The sequence below is a fragment of the Rhipicephalus sanguineus genome, chromosome 9 (genome assembly GCF_013339695.2).
Source record: "Rhipicephalus sanguineus isolate Rsan-2018 chromosome 9, BIME_Rsan_1.4, whole genome shotgun sequence".
In the NCBI taxonomy this organism is placed as follows: domain Eukaryota; kingdom Metazoa; phylum Arthropoda; class Arachnida; order Ixodida; family Ixodidae; genus Rhipicephalus; species Rhipicephalus sanguineus.
In genome coordinates, this window is record NC_051184.2 from 25,957,788 (window position 1) to 25,978,803 (window position 21,016).

Below are 21,016 nucleotides of genomic sequence, written 5' to 3' on the forward strand. Positions count from 1 at the left end.
GTAACGAAGAAGAACAATGTACATGCTGCGGGGGAACTAAGGAAACGATGGAACATGTACTGATTGAATGTGGCGATATTCACCCAGGTATACGTGTGGGCACGAGTCTACAGGAAGCCTTGGGTTTTAGGGACAACAATGGAAAGCTGAACACGTCCGCGATAGAAATAAGTAAGAGACGGTTAGAGTATTGGTGGCAGAAAAGTAGAGATAAAGTACAAAAATAAATAGTGGGAAAAAATAAGGTCATTCTGCTTTAAGAGGCAGAGAGATGGACCGTGAATTTATATTTTTTTGGTATAATAACATAGATTTAATCAGTATAGATAAGGTATTAAGCCAACTTGAAACAAGGAAGTTTTTTTTTTCTTCCTTCGAGCATGGTGGCAGACATGTCACCGCCCCGTTATAAAGGGGACGCTCATAGCATCCATCCATCCATCCAATATGAAGGCGCCGGTTGGCGGAGGGTCTTTCTCGCCATTATTGTACCGCAATGGACGCCACTGAGGAGGCTCGCCGAGAACTACAGCGCTCGCTCGCCCGAGAACGGCAGTGCCGACGGAGAGCGCATCGCGCCGTCAGGGCTAAGCGAGCAGACGAAGAAAGAATACGTCGATTGCACAACAGGAAAACAGGACACAGCAGCCAAACGCCAACAACGTAAGGAAAATCTTGAGATGACAGCCAGAGAAACACGAGCGAAACGCGGGTATCGAGTCGATCCCGAGGTGCGGGCGCGAAAAAATGCTGCGCTAAGAGAAACACGGGGACAGGGCGTGCGTTGCAATTTCCCAGCATTCACTTAACGTAGAGCTGCCCACAATTTCTTCGCTTGCCTCCGAGAAGTAGCTCCACAATACCTGCCGCCCAGTTTTACGCTGTACAGTGAAAGAAAAGGTGGAAATTGTGGTTTTCTCGGAGCGCGAAAGAAACAGATATAAGCACTACACACCAAAGCAAAGAATAAGTGGTCCAGTTTGGCATTTGAGACGACTGACCGTTTTTCCTGGCCACATTCTGCTGCGACGCGCCTTATTTCAAAGTTCCTCACGTGAGCTTTCGATCTGACTTAACACAGCTGCCGCGTTTTACGCGCACCCGGCGCGCTCATTTTCGATATTGCCGGGACCGGAGCTTTGATTAACGATGATAAATATATCTAATTACGTGTGTGTGTGTGTTTTTTTTTGTATTTAAAAATGCGTATGCCATCAATTGTCAAGTCCTACAACTTACCCATGTAAACAACTGCCCTCAAGTTAATAATTAAGAAGATAACTAACAACTTCTGGTTATAATTACCCGTTTCAAAGAAACTTTAGGTGTGGCAATGTTTTTCCGCCTCGGCATAGAGCTCGTTTGCGTGGACGATAGGAGCCTGACTGTCATAGCAATTTTATAAAAGATGTGTATTGTCTAAGAAAAAAAAACACATCCTATAGAAGCTTTCGCAGCGAAATCTTCGTCTTGGCGCGTTCCCTTCCCGGCGCGTAGCTCGCAGTTTTGTGCGGCGAACGTCGATGCGTGAAAATGGCAACGCGAAACGAGCCCCGCTTGTTGCGGCAACGGACCCCCCCCCCCCCCCCCAAATAGCAAACGTTCAGGAATACTTCAAACGAAGTAGTTCGCTTCGGCGTGGCGATTTGTATGCTGCTAATCACGTTTACTATACGTGACATAAGAACTGCACAGTGCCGTCGGTCCGTCGGAAGTATTCGGAAAATACGTCGCACAAATAAAGAGCGTGGAGTACGACGTGCGTTTGGAAGCGAGTAAACTTTTTTCTTGGCACACGATAGAAAATACTTTTTATCGGCAGCCTCGCGCGTCGCTTGTCTTATGGCCGGCGCGATTAGCAGAAAGCTGGGATAGTTGAAATGACGTATTAGCAACGATAAAGAGATAGAGACCGCATGAAGTGCCCTTCTCTTAGTTTTCTAGCGCTGTTAGTACGTCGAACACTTTGCTAAATTATTTTTGAACATGTGCAACTCTGTTTTCCGTCTCGTACGATCATAAAGCCGATCCTGAGGCCCCTCAGCCCGACAGTCGTGCACAGCCGACAAAGGGGCACTGCAGAGGACTGTTTTGCCTCGCAATGGTTGCCACGAACCTCCGTTCGGGCTAACAATAATAAAAAGAACAAGGGAACCAACAATGCGCCAATATTACCTGGAGCAGTAGCGTAGCCACAAATGTTTTTTTTTTTCGGTGGGGGTTCAACCATACTTGTGTATGTTCGTGCGTGCGTTTGTACGTGCGCGTGTATAAATAAACATGCCAAATTTAAAAAAAATTGGGGGTGGGAGGGGGTTTAAATTCCCATGTTTACGCCAGTGACTTGGATAGAAAGTGAAAGAAACCGCGCGAAGCAGTGGCGTAGCCAGGGGGGGGGGGGGGGCACACCAGGCCCTGCCCCCCTCCCCCGCGGAAAAAATTTCCCCATGGGATACAGAGCACAAAATGACACTCGGCCCCACTTATCTGCCCAGACCCAATGGACCCAATGTCGGATCAAGGAGGTGCTCCCCCCCCCCTGAAAAAAATTTCTACCTACGCCAATGGTGCGAAGACAGGACGCGTATGCTTATCGGGGGCGGCGAACCACTGCGTTCCAACGTTTTCGCCGATCAACCTCGTACGACTTCCATGGAAAATGATGAAATTGCACCTTCGGCAGTTTCCCGGCCGTGTTCTTGTAGCTGTTATGGCATGCGAACTCGCAAGAGCAGATAGAAGTCGATTTTTTTTCGCTGCGTACACACGCTTGCGCTGCTAGCCCTAGCAAAAATGCCAATAGGATTTTCTATTGGTCCAATAGAAAATCGCTATTGGTTCTATAGGACATCTATTGGAGCTGTATTGGTTGTATAAGACTTCTATTGGTACCAATATACCAATAGCCACCACCTATTGGTGTCTTATTGGACCAATAGAAGTTGTATTGGTCAAATAGGGGCTGCCTTTTGGTGTCTTATTGGACCATAGAAGTTGTATTGGTCAAATAGGTGCTGCCTATTGGTGACTTATTGGGCCAATAGAAGTTGTATTGGTCAAATAAGTACTTCTATTGGTTTCTTAATGTACTAACAGAAGATGTATAAGGCCAACAAGAGTTTTATTGTTCAAACAGCTACCGCCTATTGGTAGCTGTTTATAACATCTTATGACTGATTGAGCGCGTCGGACACGATCCCGATCAAATTTCTTGATCATGATTGGCTATTATACGCAAGCTGCAGACGGGATCAATTCACTTTTGATAAGTCTGATCCCGATTGAGCTTAATCGTACACCGTGAGACACCGTGTGCAGTTAGCAACTCGTGCGACTAAAAGAGTTATCTGCGTGTATAGTGCCTAGAATATTCTAGGCACTATACTGCGTGTCGACCACGGCGGTACGGTGTCTCCGTACCTGCCGTGCGGTAAACGGGCACTATAGTAAAACACGCTAAAGAAGAACTTGCGAAGGAAACCGCCATGAGATCACAACCGGCATAGAACCAGCCAGGTGACAAAAAAAAAAAAAAAAAAAGTGAGACGGTGCGCGGCTTGGCGACGCTGCATGTGTGAAATTTTTTTTTTTTTACACGTTCCTTGGTTAAGCAGGCTAAGCCATGTGCTAAGCTTTAAGAGAAGCTTTGGATAATATGTACAGTTTATAACTATTTATGCTAAGCAATATAAGTAGCGCTGTAAAGATACAGGAGAAAGAATTGTGGATCATCAAACGCGACCGACCGTGCGTTTGGCGCGCCATCCGCGCTCGGCCGATACGAAGACAAGCCCAGCCTGCGGCCAAGCTAAGCCAAAACGTTCTGTGTCGCTCTCGCTACAGTGAGTCGCCTTCCTTAGCGCGCGCTTTGTGTGATCTCGATGCATCACGTAAGCCTGCTTACACGGTGTTTGCTTTAGTGTGCTTCCGCGACGATAACGTGAAGACTGTGTTCAGCGTGCACCAGATGGAGACGTTCTGAGCCATAAATGTCTTGGATTTCGACCGATTTCGACTCTTCAAAGTGGCACCAAGAATAATGGCAAGACGAGCAACAAGGTTATACTTCAAGGCCCATGTGCTCCGATTGTTTGGTGAGTTGAGTGGGCATGGTTTTTACTCCTATTTAGTATTTATTTGGTATCACCTTTCTTTTTGTATTCAAAGTTGGGACGAAGCCGAAAGATCGGGAAAACAAGTCCCTCGTCCTTTGTCTCCGGTATTTGATGACAGCGAGACCAGCGACGCCTCGATTGCAAGTCCACACGCTCTAATAGAAGTTGAATGATTGAGCGCATATATTATTGCAATTTGTTTTTGTGTTTGTCAGTATGCACAAAAAAAACGTAGCATAGATTAGAGGTAAAGGACAGGCGCCCTGCTCGTGAGTGTAGTTGGAGTCTCGCAAGCCCTTTGTAAGTATTTACAACGTGCGTGTTGAGCCGAAAACGCGTTTATCGCCTCATAGTAAAACGCTCTAGTCGATGCGGTTTGTGTGTTGTAGTGCGCGCCAATCGGCTTATCATACTTGTTCGACATAATGTCACAAGACCACATAAAGGCCACATGACAATTCATTATACAAAATGTGCATAGCATATGTACTACACTGGTGCGATTTATTAATGTTGTTGGCTTAACTGCACAAGCACGTAACATGCAGCACGTGTGTTATATCCAACTCATTGCAGCCTGACTGCTGTGTTGGGCTTGCAACGATATGGAATCTAGGTTGCCTTTACTACAGTCTTACATATTACTGTTGCCTCATCGTGAATCTACCCTAGCTTAATTTATTTCATGCCATCTTTAAGTTGAGATTTAGTGGCATGCTCTAGGTATGATAGTCGCACCACTATCGTGAAAAAGAGCACGTCACAGATAGTAAGTGATTATTGAGTTTGCTGTAATTTAAGGACGAGTTTGCAGTTCATTCTTGGGTACAGCTCAAAAAACACAGGACGCAAGCGTGTAAACGGGATAAGGCGCTGCTTAATTTTTTAAAAAATTTTGCCCCTTTCTTTTACTTCCTTTTTTGCCGCAAAATTTTGCCATATACTGTTTTCTTTCACGCAATAAGCCACAGTTTGGTGTGTAATATTTCACTCAGTTTTTTGCTATAGTTCAGTTCCTGCAACATTGTGAACATGTGCAGTGAATGAAGGTCTAGATCATTTCTCACTGTGCCGCCTACTTTCTATACATTGATTCAAAGGTAAACTTTAATTAAATATGTGTTACTGTTTCTGATTTCATGGCTCTGTTTACTTACAGAATCTTTCAGGCACTTCCTCGAGTGCGGATGAGGCAGTCCCGAAGAAATTGACACAAGACATAGTTGCCTTGGCAAAATAGTCGCCCGCAAGATCGCCAACATCATCAAGGGCCAGAAGAAGCACTTGTAGTTTTGATTATGAGAATATATTTGAACATATGCCTAATTCATCCACTGTGATTATCATTGCAGGGGCGCTGCCACATTGTGGGCCTTCTGCATGACAAGACACCCATAAAACACTTGCGCAAGACTAATTGTAATGGGGCTGAGAAGTAGGCAAATACAAAACTAATACAATGCCAGCAGGCAAATACAGAACCAATAGGCCAATATAATTCCAATTGGCTAATAGAGAACCAATACACCAATATAGGTCCAATAGGCTGATATAGAACCAATAGCCAAATACAGTTCCAATAGACCTATAGAACCAATAGACCAATAGGTGTCAATAACCCAATAGGCTATTGGTTTTCTATTGGGAATTTTTGCTAGGGAGGGGCCATATTGCCAACATGCTGCAGCCAAACGCGGCTGTGCGGAGGGAACAGGGACATTTTGCCAGCAGCCGCCGCAGTGGCGATGAATTTCCGATTTGAAACAGCTGCGCACGAGGCCTATAATGGCTGATAAGGGCCTCAACTTGTTAGGGGCGAAGACCTTAGGGCCTAGCTAGCCACCATATATAACCTAACCTTGTCGGCGTCCGTCGCGCTACGCAAAACCGAAACCGAAACCGAAACTGAACCTGCACAACGAAAACGAAATGAAGAGAAAACGGAATCCAGAACTCAAGACGATATACTAATTGTAAGTTGCGATTACGATTATGAAGTCTCAGTTAAGAGTCATGTGCAGCACTCAAAACCCTCCTGAAACATATTAATAATAATGAAATCGAATAATAACGAAAGGCAGTATGTTCCCGAAATCAACCAACTCTGGCTATCACAATTCTCAAGGATGTGCACAGTGGGATGTGGAAGGTGTCGAGCCCGACAGTTAATACCAGTGGCTCTCTATTTCACAGACCACAAAGCATAATGAAGGGTAAAAATCCGTCATTTCGTGTTTTGTTTCCATGTAACTGAAGTTTGTTTTGTCATTCTCGTAAACGTATGTCTAGCAAGCAAATGTTACGTTGAATTGTTATTGATGTTAACCGTCTGTGATAATAAATTTTCCTAAACACGGAATCCAGAACTGAAGACAATATACGAATTATAACAAGAGGACCAAAATAAAAGAGCATGAAGGAGGAACCAAATAAGTACATATGTATGTAATATATTACACTTTATGTCACTCAATTTACATTCGCATTGGCAACGCGCGGGTGACGTACGGTGGCATACGAGTACGGCTGCTTATCGACGTGTATTGCGACGAAGCAAATGTATCAAGGTAACCGTTAGCTCGGAAGCTCTGGCGTTTCTGGCTTGGTGCACCCGCTTGGTCGGTCTTACCAAGCCAGAAACACAAAGAAAGGAAGCATGGTGAGGTTTGCTTTACTAAAGGGATCGTGCTCACGAACGCATAGAATCGTTACGCTGAGGACATTAGGCACGTATGTTACACATATAAGCAGAAGACGATAGGAACGGAAAGAAGTTGATAAGACATACGTTCAATTTACAAGTGGCGTTTCCTTGAAAGCCGCTCACGAGAGCATTGAATCGCGCATGGGCAGCCAAAGCTATCGACAGCAGGGCTGGGCAGTATCGTAATACAAAAGTATCGCGACAGAATCTTAGAGATAGTTTTCAGTATCTGCATTTCTGTATCGAGATACATTTGAAAAATGTATTTGTGCCTCAGTAGTGAAATACATTTACGATGTATCGATTATATAGCGATACTTTGCAGGACTTGGGTATATCGTTGCCTTTTTCTCGGAAATGCACTGATGTGTTTCCAAGGGGGAAACTATACTAAGACTCTTTTTTTTGTGGGCTAAGCTAAGCATACGCGCGCCGCCGGTCGGCGACCACAGGCAGGGGGCAAAGGGTTCCCTACACGCGCAGAATGGCCCATGTAGTAAGCACCCGACATCTCTAACGGCAGAATCGCGGAGGCAGTATTGTCGGCCTCTGCCATTGAAAGTCCCTGTGTTTCAAGGCCGCTACAGATCCTCCAATTATTTACAGGCGGCCAGCCATTCCGCGAGACTTGCGTTGAGGCCGAACCGATGTTGTCACGAAGACAACCTGCTTTAGAAGTTTTGTTTCCTGGGCACATTTAACGAACAACACTCTCAGTAAAACAAATCTTGTGTGTAAAATAAATGCATACTTTTTTCCTGTAATTCACTGATGTTCGTTAGTGACTCAAGCGATGTGGTCGACTTCCAAGTTTCAGTGCGCTGCAACATTATTATGCACCAGCACGGCCGAGCAGTGGGAGGATATGATGTTCATTACGTGCCCTGAGGACCAGCTGTGGGCCGTCCGGCTGATCAAAGACGCCGCCATGGAGGATTCAAGACCTCCGCCGCCTGAGGAAGGAGGGTTACGGAGGGGCCCGTCTCCCCGCCCCCCGCCATCCTTGACTCCAGCAAAGACACTTAGATGAAGTTTCTCTCTCTCTCTCTCTTACTTAATGTTTTTGCAGAGCATCAGCGCTCCTGAAATAAAAGAGTATTCCAGCATCTGTATTCTTGTATCTGATACCCCTGTATTCCGCGATACTTTTCTCGTGTTTTTGCAAAAGTATTTCCGAAATATCCCGTTACGTAAAAGACCAATATATCTCAGTATCTGTAATTCGGGCTTCCAGCGCATGTATTTCGATATCTGTATTCTGGAATACTTTCCTGAGTATCTCTGCCAAGCCCCGATCGACAATATCTCGGTACACAATACTCTAAAAAAAGCGCATGAAAATGTAACAGTAGATGCGGCGAAGGGGTTGAGGATCAGCTTCGAGTGTTGAAGGTACCGTGTTCAAATCACAGCACCTTTGAAAATCTGGTGTTTTTCTTTTTTGCAATGATTCATCTTATTTCGATAACATTAATTTTTGCTTGGCAGAGTCTCGCGTTTTCGATTTTTTAATGTCTGGTCGCATTTAGAAAAAATAGAAAAAAACTGAAGAGTTCAAAATCTACAGACAGCATTTCGTTAAAGTATGCTCGCAAGTAAGCCCATGAAGGGGTAGCAGCGGGAGTGGCGAATTTCTTGAGCATGAGCTTCGAGTGTTCAAGGTACCAGGTTCGAATCCCAGCGCCCTTGGCAATATAATATTTTTATTTTTCAAAGTACTGTTGCACTTTGATCAGACTAACATGTTGAGTATTTCTGAGAAAGACGTTCACCGCAGAGGTGGCTAAGTACATGGCTGTCTGCTTCCCATGCGGAAGGTCCCAGGTTCGATTCCCAGTGCCGGACAGCAGCCCACCGGGTACTTCTAATGGGGATAGGAGAACCCCGACGTTGCGCTTGGTGATTCCTTAATGATGTAGTAAAATTCCCGCTTATTTCTGAACAAAAACGTAGGCCTATCCCTTTGAAAATTTAGTATTTTTCGATTTTTCAATTCTTCGTCAGATTTCGACAGAATTGATTTTGTGTGTGTTTTTATTTTTCGCGCGAAGGGGCTAGAAACCGCTGAAAAATTAAAAAAAAAAAGAAAACAGCGTAATCTGTTTTAAATTTCCCGCCTCCACACCCGAATTGCGACACACTGCAAGGGGTTGGCTTCACCACGACACAGACCGTGGGAAAATATTTTAGCCCATTTCTGTCACCTTCGGCGGAAAAATAAAAGAAAACCGCGCAAAGCATTTTAAATTTCCCGCCACTGCACCTAGAAGGTTGCCTTCCCAACAACACAGACCGTGGGAAAATTTTTTCTTTCGTTTCTGGCAACTGCAGGACCAAAACTACGGCTATAGCTCAGTCAACGCAAGGTGTGACGTCAGAAAAAAGTTTGGTCTTATCGGGCCTGATAAGGGCCTCAACTTTTTCGACTGCTTTTCGATGTCTATTGCGGCGAAGCCAGCGCATCAGAGGAACTTTCAGCTCGGAAGATCGATGCTGGTGGCGATATGGTGCATCCGCCCAGGTCGCATCAAACCAAACACACCATGAAAGGAGGCATGTAGAGGTTCACTTGATTAAAGGGACTGTGCTCACTATCGCATAGATTCATTACGCCGAGGACATCCATGTAAGCCGTGTACATTTAGTGCGTAGTGGGGCCGTCTAAACGTGAGAAACCGGCACAACTTGGAGGCCGTTTTGGTTGGGATATATATAGCCGAAAGCAAGTATACATGGGCTTTTTTTAGGCTGACCAAAAAAGTTGTGCCGGTTTGTCAAGATTAAAGAGCCCCACTTCGCATTAAATGGACAGGCGTACACGCATGGCTTCGGCGTAATGAATCTATGCGACAATGAGCACAGTTCCTTTATTCAAACGAACCTCTCCATGCCTCCTTTCTTGGTGTTTTTGGCTTAATGAGACCTACCCGGATGCACCATACCACCACAAACACTGATCTTCCGAGTTCCCCTGATGCGTTGGCTTCGCAGCACACAAGAGGTTGGCTTTCCAACACAGACCGTGGGAAAATTTTTTCTTACGTTTCTGGCAGCTGCAGGGCCAAAAATACGGCTATAGCTCAGTCAACGCAAGGTGTGACGTCAGGAAAAAGTTTGGTCTTATCGGGCCTGATAAGGGCCTCAACTTTTTCGACTGCTTTTAGATGTCTTGCGGCGAAGCCAGCGCATCAGAGCAACTTTCAGCTCGGAAGATCGGTGCTGGTGGTGATATGGTGCATCCGCTCAGGTCGCATCAAGCCAAACACACCAAGGAACGTGGCATGTAGAGGTTCACTTGATTAAAGGAACTGTGCTCACTATCGCATAGATTCATTACACAGAGAATATCCATGTAAGCCGTGTCCATTTAGTGCGTAGTGGGGCCGTCTAAACGTGAGAAACCGGCACCACTTGGAGGCTGTTTTTGTTGGGGTATATATAGCCGACAGCAAGTATATATGGGCTTTTTTTACGCTGACCAAAAAAACGACACGTTTTTTGTTCAACGTAAAAAAAGCCCATATATACTTGCTTTCGGCTATATATACCCCAACCAAAACGACCTCCAAGTTGTGCCGGTTTGTCAAGATTAAGGAGCCCCACTTCGCATTAAATGGACACGGCGTACACGCATGGCTTCGGCGTAATGAATCTATGCGACAATGAGCACAGTTCCTTTATTCAAACGAACCTCTACATGCCTCCTTTCTTGGTGTTTTTGGCTTAATGAGACCTACCCGGATGCACCATATCACCACAAACACTGATCTTCCGAGTTCCCCTGATGCGTTGGCTTTCCAACAACACAGACCGTGGGAAAATTTTTTCGGTCGTTTTTGACACTTACGGGTCCAAAAATACGCATACGGCTCCGTCGCTGTGAGGTGTGACGTCAGAAAAAAGTTTGGCCTTATCGGGGCTGATAAGGGCCTCAACTTTTTCGACTGCTTTTTGACGTCTATTGCTGCGAAGCCAACGCATCAGGGGAACTCTGAGCACGGAAGATCAGTGTTCGTGGTGATATGGTGCATCCGGGTAGGTCTCATTAAGCCAAAAGCACCAAGAAAGGAGGCATGTGGAGGTTCGTTTGAATAAAGGAACTGTGCTCATTGTCGCATAGATTCATTACGCCGAAGCCATGCGTGTACGCCATGTCCATTTAATGCGAAGTGGGGCTCTTTAATCTTGACAAACCGGCACAACTTGGAGGCCGTTTTGGTTGGGGTATATATAGCCGAAAGCAAGTATATATGGGCTTTTTTTACGTTGAACAAAAAACGTGTCGTTTTTGGTCAGCGTAAAAAAAGCCCATATGTACTTGCTTTCGGCTATATATACCCCAACCAAAACGGCCTCCAAGTTGTGCCGGTTTCTCACGTTTAGACGGCCCCACTACGCACTAAATGGACACGGCTTACATGGATGTCCTCGGCGTAATGAATCTATGCGATAGTGAGCACAGTTCCTTTAATCAAGTGAACCTCCACATGCCTCCTTTCTTGGTGCTTTTGGCTTAATGAGACCTACCCGGATGCACCATATCACCACGAACACTGATCTTCCGTGCTCAGAGTTCCCCTGATGCGTTGGCTTCGCAGCAATAGACGTCAAAAAGCAGTCGAAAAAGTTGAGGCCCTTATCAGCCCCGATAAGGCCAAACTTTTTTCTGACGTCACACCTCACAGCGACGGAGCCGTATGCGTATTTTTGGACCCGTAAGTGTCAAAAACGACCGAAAAAATTTTCCCACGGTCTGTGTTGTTGGGAAGCCAATCTTCTGTACTGTGTTGCATTGTGGGTGCAGTGGCGGGAAATTTAAAATGCTTTGCGCGGTTTTCTTTTATTTTTCATCCGAAGGTGACAGAAACGACCGAAAAAATTTTCTCGTGATCTGTGTTGTTGGGAAGCCAACTTTCTGTAGTGTGTTGATTGTGGGTGCAGTGGCGGGAAATTTAAAATGCTTAACGCTGTTTTCTTTGATCTTTCGTCCGAAGGTGACAGAAATGGGATAGAAAATTTTCCCACGGTCTGTGTTGTTGGGAAGCCAACCTCTTGTAGTGTGTGGCATTGTGGGTACAGTGGCGGGAAATTTAAAGTGCTTTACGCGGTTTTCTTTTATTTTTCGTCCGAAGGTGACCGAAATAGGCTAAAAAGTTTTCCCACGGTCTGTGTCGTTGAGAAGCCAACCTCTTTCAGTGTGTCGCATTGTGAGTGCAGTGGCGGGAAATTTAAAATGCTTTGAGTGTCAGTTTTATTACATGGGCTCAGGTCTTCCACGTCAGGAGATCCGGATCTGGACCTTGCTTAGTCGCTGTTTCGCGGGACTTGTAGACAGCCCATACCTGGTCGGTAAGCTCTGAGCTGTGCAGACTAGTTGCGTTCCGGAGATTCCGATATAGATTGTCCTTCTACTGCGTAGTCCTGCGGTCTAAGCACGAGAAACTGGCACAACTTCAAGGTCGTTTTGGTATGAGTGCGTATAGTCAATCGCTAATATTGATGACGAAATTGCGGTCACAGACTAAGGCAAGGTGAAAACACGCGAGAGTCGTTTCGGGGCTCGTGCGGGTTCCTTGATCGCCAGATACCGTCTCGGAACCTCTGTCATGTCTTTTCGCCTTCACTGTATTAACAAGAGTTTTTTTAAAGACGATAGTCTTTCTTGGGGAACTTAAACGCAGAAATTTTGGTCTGTCTTTCTGTCTTTCTGTTTGTCGGCACGTCCCTCGATTCAGCCACTCGGCCAAAGTTGAACCACTTGCCCAAGGGCCAGCCGTCTTGAACTGGTGCGGCTGTTCATACTTGTGAACGTTGTCGATCAAAAAGTAAATATCATGCATATCTGAGGTGCAACATCACTAGGTAAGTATTAGGTGGCGTGTTCCTTTAATAGAAAATGCATACATACGTAATTTTAAGGACCCTAGTTTCTTAAGCTGCGCTGAAAATGCATAAGAAGGGAAGCTTGAGCGAGTTGGTATGCGTTTATCTTTGTTGAAACAGCGCTCACTAGACGACGACGAAGTAAAAGAAGGCACAGGACAGGCAGCGCCTGTTTGTTTGTTTGTTTGTTTGTTTGTTTGTTTGTTTGTAGCCTGTGCATATTGGCACATACCCACTCGGGGGGATTGGCCAAGAAAATATGTTGCGGCCTATTAATGATAATTATAAAATGTCCACCTTCCTGTCATTTAAGTAGAAAAAAAAATGCCTAAGATAAAGAGCAATAAATCGAGAGAGAGAGAAAAAAAAGGAAGGGAAATATTCTTTCTCAATAACGGATCCTGTGCCTTCTTTTACTTCGTCGTCGTCTAGTGAGCGCTGTTTCAACAAAGCTGAAAATGCGACTGCGCTGACATTTGCCTTCCTCCGTGCCATTCGCACGAGCTCATTGTTGTGTTTCGGTTTCGGTTCTGTATTGCACTGTACGAATGCCATGGGTTGGTGTTGAAAAACTTTAGTTTTGAGAAGGCCAAGAAGGTGAAAAAAAATATTTAAAAAATGAAAAAGCAGCGTTGTGGGCGGCCATCAGGCTGCCGGTTGTGGGCGCCGCTCTGGCGTTCCTGTTTTACCCAGGCGACGTGTAAATAAAAGAGTGTGTGGAGAGTACTCGTTGAGTGCGGACGTTTCTCTGCTTCAGCGCTTCGCGCCAAACCGCGTTTTCGGGCTGGCTGGCGTCCCCGCCGGACGCGTTGGTCACCGCCGGTCTTCGCCTGCTGCTGCGCCGGGACTACCAGCACGCAACACAGCACTCATGTTTCCCGACGTATTGCCAGATGGCGTCCATATCTCACACAGCGCCTCTTCTATCGTCTTTACACGACATTTGCAGCGAAGCACGCAGATACGCGGCCAATTTTTTTTTTTTTATTCCGGGGTCCACCAAGACTTCACTAACGTATTTCCGTCACGGATATGACGTTGGTAAAATCCACACTAACAGATGAGAAACAAAAAAAAAGCAGAAGGAAAAGATCCGCCGCCGAGAATTGAGCCCACGACCACTCGGTCCGCGACGACAGGCGCCTGGCGCGCTACCGCCTATGCCACTACACCGACCTCCTGCTGTAATATGCTAACCACGTTACCCAACCGAACTATTTCAATAAATTTCGCTTGACTTGGTCAGTGACCGCAACTTGATGATCATATTACCTGACCAGACAAACTTTCGTTGAACTCCTGGCTACAATGGAGAGTATTGTAGGCTATTTTTACACAGAACAAAAGGAAACGAAAACTTGGCGAAACAGCACGGTCTTTTATTCAGCTCAAGAAAATCCCGTAGTAATAGCCTCACCAAAACGACGTACAAGTTAATTCGATTTAACTACACAGTTAGACGACGAGCCGTACACCTCAATGTCCTCTGCGTAATAAATGTATGCGATGATAAGCACAGCTCCTCTAATAATGAAAACCTCTCCATACCTCATTTTTTGATCTTTCTGTCTTGGTATGCCTGTTCTCATGTACTGCGCATATTGATTCCTTGTTCATTCGCTCTGGCGGACGTGGTAATATGTTTCTCCGCCGACGTGGGTCGCTAGTTTCTTATTATCTTTTTACTTCATTTTTAAGCGACGCCACAGATTGATCACAATCAACGATGATGGCATGTTATATATTAAGTTAGAGCATTATATATTTTGTGTTACGCTAGAGTTTAAGACCGAATTTCGTGATAATCGGACACATACAAATCATTGCGGCGTAAATGTCCCAAATCGAATACCATGGGTGCCAGGGATTCTTCCAACGGCTTGTTAATGCATTAAGCTGGGCTAGTTGGTATTGATTGTATGCTTCCATATTGCTAGCGAACACACACAAAGGACGACATAGAAGGAGAAGAAGACGTACAAGCGGTGGTCCTGTCTCCTTCTATGTCGTCCTTTGTGTGTGTTCGCTAGCAATATGGAAGCATACAATCTTCCAACGGCGCTTTGCTCATCAGACTGATGAAGCCAGAAACACCATGAAATGAAGCGTGGATATATTTACTTTATTGAAGGAACTGTGCTCATTATCGCATGCATTCATTGAGCCGAGGACATTCAGATACGGCTTGTGATCTTACTGAGTAGTAGTGCAGTTTTATAACACAAGAGACCAGCATATGTTGGAGGTCGTTTCAATGCTGGTATATGTAGACAGAATTGACTATTGCGGTTCTTTCTTAATGAGACACAAAGTTTTCGAAGCTTGGCAAGGATTTTGGTTATCGTTACAAACAAATAACTGAATAAAACGAAACCGTATTAATATTCGTCGTGGTGCTGGAAATTTCGACCACCTGGGGTTCTTTAACGTGCACCTCAATCTAAGCACACGGGCATCTAGCATATTGCCTCCATGGAAATGCGACCACCACGGCCGGGATTCGATTCCGCGACCTTCGGGTCAGGAGTCGAGCGACATCTTGTCGACGCTTTCGTTTTACGTCGAGGGCAGTGTATATAGGAGGCATACGTTAGGCTACAACTTCTACAAATTTGGCTTTTTTTCTTTATTTGTAATGAAAAATTGGCACTGTCTGACGGGGAAGGATTCACTTCGACTGTGCCTGGAAGGTGCAATAGTCATGCGGGCAATTTTGAGGTGGTGTTGAAGACGCGCGAGAAATGACTGTCTTGTTCGAGAACTTACCTTTAAATGTGATCCTCGGTGTTTCTGCTTTGAGCCAGCCTTTCCACTTACCTTTAAGTGGCTGACCAGGCATCGGCGGTGAATAAAACGAAAGAGGCGCTTGGTTTATTGTGCTTATAATTACTTATACTCTTCTTTATTTGCGCGTTGCAGAATACTGTGCAGTCCGCCACTCTCGACTACATAGCTATTCTCAATTCACAGACACACACGCACGAACGCCACGTTTCATAGAAGAGTCATTGTAGTATACACGATAAGCCGATGACGTGGTCCTTTTCATAGCCGCTGATTGGGAAGATGGCTAACCTCTTTGGACGGTACCCTGTCGTCTTCCTTCTCTTCCTTTTGACCGACGAGATCATTCTGCAGTGGAGCAAACGTCGCGAAATCCAGCTCTAACTTTGTGGCTTTGCTTCGTCAGAAACTGTTTTGTGGAGCTTGATTCCGGTGTTCGTGGTGTAAAGATGGATATGACGGCATTTCCGTTTCCACTCGGCTCCGGCCTTTCGGAAGACACTGCAAGAGGCGTGCAGGCAGTCGAAGTGAATGTCTGCATCCTATATGCCCACACTTGTGAACTCGTACAAATTGCAGAGCATGGTAAGAAAAAAGAAGTAATAGCTACATTTTCACCGCCCTCCCAACTTACACATGCACTTACACAACGAAAATAAGTGCCACGGCATCATTAATATTTACAGCGAAGCTCTTAAAGCCGAGCTGATTTGGGCACAGCGATGTTCGCCGTTACGTGCCACACAAGTTCGGCAAGCCCCACTACTCTTCTCCGGATTGGGCACAGCGGTGTTCGCAGCATAGCCCAGCCGGGAAAGGGCAAGTTCATAGCTAGAGGGAAAACGTAGCATAAGCCAAGTATGGGTGAGCCTAGTGTAGCAAGGAGAGTGAAAGGGAAGCGAGGGAGAGGAGGTGGGAGAGAGTAAAGCATAGCTAAGCAGGCAGCTGTCCAGGCAAGGGAAGGGAGAGAGAAGGGGAGGAGAGGGGAGAGGAAAAGAAGTGCAGGCGGTCGAGCGGGGAGGAGGACAAAGGCGAGCGAGCAGGAAGAGCGGCGGCGCAGGTCGTAGCGCGGAGCGGGGCGAGAGTGAGCCAATGCCCAGCCGCGACGAGCACAAGTGGTATGACGTTGGTGATGACGTAAGACGTCAGCTCTCCTAGGCAAAGGCGGGATGGTGGATGGCAATGCATTACTCCTTTAACCCTTGATAAACCATGCTCTACTTTGCCTGTTATGAGATCATTTCACCGGCCGTTTTTGGCGCCGTAGTTGTCCGCTGTCGCCGCCGCCGCCGGTGTCCGTAACCACTATCGCTCGAAATAAGAAAAAAAAAAACGAAATAAAAAATTCCAGGATGGAACGAGGTTCGAACCTGGGCCCTCTGCGTGGGAGCCCAGTATTCAACCTCTGAGCCATGCCGGTGCTTGAAACTGCTTTGCAAAATGTCCTATACAGGCTTCAAGTCGGGAAGGAACCACATTAATATATGCAATATAGCGTCGTAGAAGAGTAAAATAAGCACCAAGCGTCGCACAACGCGAATTCTGTAACCAGGCGTCACACAATGCGAATTGCGCAACGAGAAGGTTGTTGAATGCTTCCAATCCATTACAAAAGGCTCCGCCATAATTCTTCATCGTCATCAGGCACAGCATCAACAAAGTGCGCATAATGCGTTACAGGTGTTTTGCAGGTACCACGGTTCTGTGCAGAATGGCGGAAAATTGCGTAGTGGCTGCTTCCCTACTTCTCAAAAATTACAATGGTTTATAGCGTAGTGATGGGCTCCTCGCAAGTGCACTTGTATTGGTTGCCAAGGAAGCCCATAAGCGCATGATCCATTTCCTCGGGGTCTCAGTAAAGTTCTTCTCACCCCCCCCCCCTCCACCTCTTTCTGCCACGTCAACGTATGTTATACAGCATGGCGGGAGAGGGACATAGCGACCGGGCGTCACCTAATGCAAATTACATAACTGGTGGGCCGTATAAAGCTTCCAACCCATTACAAAGGGTTGAGCCATAATTCTTCATCGTCATCACTCGTCGCGTCAACAAAGTGCACATAATGCTTACAGACGTGTAGCTGGTGCCTCGCTTCTCCGCAGAATGACGGATAATGGCTTAGTAGGTGCTTCCCAACTTCACAAAAATTGTGATTTATGGCGTAGTGGGTACCTTGCTAGTGTACTTGTATTAGTAACCCCAAGAGAGCTTACAACGGGCCCTAAAAACGCCGCTCTTTCAGCTTTCGCTGTGACTGGCGTTTTTTTGTGATCGGGGACAAGATCGAGACGAATCTTGTCTTTCCTTAACGCGCATTTAGGAGGAAGACATGAGAATGTTTTGTTGAAAAACAAAGCTTGCTTCGATAGAACTTCCGTTTTAGATATAGTTTGCGCAACTAGATGCACACTACAGCCTGAAACTTGATAAAGCGGCACAAAGGTAGCGCAGCGCAGTGCGAAGCAACGTGAGAATGGTCTTCTGGTGACTTCATCCGGCTTCGACTAATCCGCCATATCTCGAGCCGACCTGTGGTCGTATGGGACAAAGCGCGGTAACAACGCGCCTGCCGCTTAAAGGCAATTTTCACAATAATGGGTGACTAATGTACAATCAAGTATACACGTGAGGCTTGTTATGGCACTCTGATTTGCGTCTAACAGTGCGCTTTGCACGTTCTTATCTCATTTTCTGCAGTTACGGCTAACCTTTGGCCAAGCTTGTAACTTTCAGCGTACTCAGGAGGGGAGTGCAGGCGAACTTGCGCGAGGACTCTGAGCGCAACGAAAAGAACTCGCCAGCAAAAGCTGATAAATGACATCCTCCGAGAATGCCTGTCACACGGAACGAACAGGGGACCGCGAAAGAAGGCAGATCCCGGCGGAAACGGTCGCTGCTGGTTGGCTAAGCTCGGCCACACCAGTGTTGGCGGTAACGCGTTACAAGTAACGGCGTTACCGGTAACGCGTTACTTTTTTCGGTAACTTAGTAACGTACTCGTTACCATTTAGAAACTGTAACGGGTAACGTACTTACGTTAACATTTTTCGGTAACGTGTGGTGTCACGTTACTCGTTACTTTTTCATCCTGGGGGTGCAGTCTTCTCAGAGCTCGCCCCGACAAATTCTTTTGTCGCAGCGTCGGACTGCTGTCGGCCTGCCAGGCATTGACCAAGAAAGCGCGGGCGGAATCGCTTTTCTTTTTTGTGGAAATTGTTGGGACCAATTTCTTAAGACGCGCCGACTCCTTGTGTGGAGGTTTTGGCCATCGCCACACAAAGCTTGATGAAAGCCGCATAATTCGCCATGAGAAACTGTACGGACATGCTTCTCGTGGAAGTTGATGTAGCAGGTGGATTGCTGGCACCTGCGCCTTTTCATGCCCAAATGACAGGCCGGCCGAAGAGAAAGCGCAGGGGCTGGTTTACTCCATACCACGTGCTGGTCGTGAAATTTTGTACATGGGGGAAACAAAGAAAGGCTGCGACAACATAAAAACGATGCCCGCAAGTTCGCGTGACAAAGGAGTACACTCCCTGAGCATAGCATGGTAAACGACCACCGCATCGAATTCGACAACTCCCACGTCGTCGACTTAAACGGCTTTCTGTGGAATTCTGGCCGATCCAGGCGACAGCCAGTAACGTCAACCGGTCTACAGGTGCGCTGCCGATCAAGAGTCTGCCTTATTGTGGAGAATTGGAGTGACCCCCGGCTGGAAGAAAACCCTGAAAAAGAGTGCGAGCGGGACGCGAAACGTAGAACTTTTTCTTGTAACGCAAAAAAATCTTTTTTTTTTACTCACTACCTTAATACCGCTGTCACACGAACAGCCTTAACCGCGGTTAAGCTAACTACGGTTACGGCTAACCACGGTTACAGGTAGCTACACGGCAGACATTACCGCAGTTAGTGTACTAATCATGGTTATTGCAAACGGGTGATTCCACGAGAGATCGACACGGATCCGAAAACAAATATTTTAAGTTTAATTGAGTACTTTATATTTTATGCATGTCCCATGCCAGTAGCCGGAAAAGGAACCTAATTTCCTTATTAACTGCATAATTTACGAGGGAAAAATATCAAACACATTCAATCCGGAGTGACCAATTTCATTACCTGTCGTTCTCGAAAGTTCGCGACGTTGTAAACAGAAATATTATCGTTACAAAGAAGATATTTTTTGTATGAAATGTATGCGCAACAAAGAGTAAAGTAACATTGTTTGAAACTTGTAGAGCTAAGGAAACTGTTTTTGAAAAATGTCTAAATATGCGACGTTTTATAGTAGCTACAAAGTTAATTGATAAGGCTTATCAACTTTGTTTTAAAAACAAATTTTGCTTTTTCTATCTGCAACCACAGCGAAGTTTCTGGTTATTTAACTCCTGAGTGAGTGAGGCTGATCTTGAACACCCTCACATAAACGCTCGCAATTTTTGCAGTAATTATACAAGTTAAAGTGAACAAAAAATGTTTATGCACAGATATTTTTTTACGTAACTAGCCCGTTTAAGCATTTCTTTATTACTACGAAATTCGCGCATTTATTTTGCTAGCAGAAGCACACCATCAGAATTATTGTAAATTTCTTGAGACTTCATTGATGCTTTCTTTGCGAATAGCGTTGATGATTGACTTATATTCTGTATAATGTCACATTGACAAAAACGGATTCACCATGTGTCAGAGTCAGAAGCCATCACACGTAACTCTAAAGGCAACTTTAAGCCCCTATACCATTGCTGAGGTCCGGTACATTTGTGCAAGTAATACTCATTAGATCGGAATTTTGGGTATATTTGTTGTTTGGGTTAGAAGTTTTATGTGAAACAAATTTCAGATTTAAAATATTGCTATTGTGGGTTCGTGCAGCAAAGACACATTGATTATAATTTATGATTGCGGAGTAACGGCAGAGGTAACGTCCGTTACTTTTTTTCGGTAACGGTAACGGTAACGCGTTACATTTTTTTGTAGGTAACGTAGGGCGGTAACGCGTTCCTTTTTTTATAGTGTAACGGCTAACGTATTTAGTTACTTTTTTTCAGTAACGCCTACAACACTGGGCCACACAGAACGATAGGCTACGGGTGACTTGGCCCTCATGGCCAGTGGTCAAACAGGAGTAAACTTCGCGTGCACCAGGATGGTTTCAGGAGCTGAAATGACACGTGAGCTATGCATCTAATTGTTAGTCAGACGGATACATGTAGCGCGCCTATACCTATTGAAGTATACGTATATGTGACATATACTTACAGTGCACGGCGCGGTGGGGAGGCCTAGCAGCAAGATTAAACACAGACTCTGCAGACGAACAGTTGGCTCCCGATGACTTGCCCGCCTGGCCAGTGGTCAAACAGCGTACCCTTCGCGTGCGTCGGATGCGATGATCTAGGAAGCTGAAATGACACGCGAGTCACTTGTCTGTCAGACGGATACACACGCATCGCTCGAGGTATATATCGTAGAGAAAGAGAGGGGGGGGGGGGGAGGGTAAGTGATTTGCAAGGAGGTTTACCA

At 45.7% G+C, this 21,016-nt stretch overlaps 1 long non-coding RNA gene across 2 annotated transcripts in view; it reads right to left on the reverse strand.

Annotated features, from left to right (window-relative positions):
• Positions 1–15,584: 15,584 nt before the first annotated feature.
• Positions 15,585–21,016, reverse strand: part of LOC119404808 (uncharacterized) — a 39,870-nt gene continuing 34,438 nt past the window's right edge. For both annotated transcript variants that reach the window (XR_005186374.2, XR_005186375.2), the window contains exons 3-4: positions 20,753–20,895; positions 15,585–15,987 (exon numbers count right to left, since the gene is read on the reverse strand). This is a non-coding gene — a long non-coding RNA (uncharacterized LOC119404808). The remainder of the gene's footprint in view (positions 15,988–20,752; positions 20,896–21,016) is intronic.